This window comes from Morone saxatilis, unplaced genomic scaffold, assembly GCF_004916995.1.
Source record: "Morone saxatilis isolate NCDOM2014 unplaced genomic scaffold, NCSU_SB_2.0 Contig15, whole genome shotgun sequence".
In the NCBI taxonomy this organism is placed as follows: Eukaryota; Metazoa; Chordata; class Actinopteri; family Moronidae; genus Morone; species Morone saxatilis.
Genome location: NW_023339707.1, coordinates 23,684,199 through 23,686,322, shown reverse-complemented (window position 1 = coordinate 23,686,322; position 2,124 = coordinate 23,684,199).

The window sequence follows — 2,124 nt, the reverse complement described above, 5'->3', positions numbered from 1 at the left end:
TACAATAACAGAAAATAATTATAAATCAATATATAGAGTTATTTATATACAGTTATACACTTTACACTTAGGAAATAATTGTGCATCTTTTGTCTAAAAAGATCCACCGATGTGAACACTGAGCCTGCTCTCGTCCTCATAAAAACACAGTATTGGATTCATTAAAATGATCTGAGTGATGGAAAAGTCAGAGAATCAACAAAGTTATTAACATTAATCATAGAACTGTTAATAAAACCAATAGTTGTAAAGCAGTCAAACCACAAACGTCGACCTCTCGGTGGCGCTGCAGGATCGACCAGATTTATTAGACATATCAAATATAATATATATATATATATTATATTATATAAAATAGCTGACTAAGGCAGAGCTTTCCAAACTTTTCCATGCCAAGATGTCTTTAAAAACCTGTTGACAATACTACAGCAAACGTAAAAACACAAACCAATAAAACCAACTTCTATATACGTTTCCTTATTTTCATTAATAAAATAAATAATAACAATTACATATTCATTTCTTGCATCTTTGATCACTTCATTAGATTGAATATTTCTATTTTCCATAATAAGAAATATTTACATGAAATAAATACACTATATCTTATAATAATTATTAAACATTATACTCGATAAAATACACACACTCATATATAATTTAGTTTATTATTAATACACATACCTACATTACCATGTAAATAAAATCACTAAAATAGAAATATTCTAACATACGAACCACTCAGCAGATCAAAGGAACGTGAAGGCAACCACAGAGTTAAACACGGAGAACAAAGCAGTCTCTGTGAATCACACATGATCCTTCGGTCCGGGCCCTGTGGTCGACCTTTGACCCTCAGCAGTCCAGAGCTGTGACATCACAAAGGGCCCCGAGGGTTTCCAGAGTGTCGCACCCCTCCGTTTACTCAGAAACAGACGTACAGTCAGTCACATCCTGTATCACAGTGTTTACTGATGCATCAACGCTAGAGCGGCATTTCACTGTAATTTAAATACTTTATATACAGTTCAAAAAGTGTTTTAGTCCTGTGGTTCTCAATGTAGGAGTCGGGCCCCTCCAAAGGGTCGAAAGATCAATCTGAGGGGTCGGGAGAGAATAAAAATAAAAGCTCTAAAACACAAATTTGTCTTATTTTTGGGACTTTTATCTAATCGTCAATAATTTGTCTGTGAAATGCCGGATTATTTGACGTATTTGGGACTCACACATTTAAAAAAATACATTAAAAAAATGAAACCATGTGAGAAATGTGGAGGTGAAATGTCTCTTTGGTTAAACTCGTTAACAAACGTGACCTCAACCAGACACTGATTGTTTGTCAGTGGTCACAACACAAAAGGTTTGTGACCTGTAAGACGTTGTGACTCTTCAACAAGTTCCACAGAGAAACATTTAAAAGCTGAATCAACCGGGGATCAATCACACAGGGCCACATACTGATGTCAGAACAGGTGTTCTATCTATCTATCTATCTTTTTTCCTAAATTGATCATTAGCACCACCTGCTGTCTATCAGACCAAACTTCACTGATTAAAAAACTACCATTCTACCCTCCTCTGACCACAGTTATACATTAGACATTATATATACATTATATTTATATTATACATTAGATAGCTTCTTTTAAAAAAGCTTTTTATTAATACTAGCACACCTTTTTATTACCAACATGTCTCATCTGTTTTATTATCATTATTATTCATGTGTTTGTCTTATATTATTGTTGGGTACTGCTATATAAATACAGTTTATTATTATTATAATTATTATAGGGTCACGTTATTCTGGACATTTTTCTTGTGGAAACAATAGACAGCCTGATTTTAAAAACTGCAATACACAATATTATCCACAGAGGGCAGTGCTTGATAACATTGAGTCACAACAACTGTCTAGTTTTCTGAAGATTAATCTATATTGATACAAAAATATATAGTTTTTATAAATATATATATTTTCTTAACTGAACAGACAGCAACTTACCTCATAGATTATTAGGTCCAGCTGTTCATTAGTAAAACAAAATGTATACATCAACATAAAATTAGGTAATAAGAACAAGTTTTGAAATATTCCTGAATGTAAAAGTAATGAATTTAATC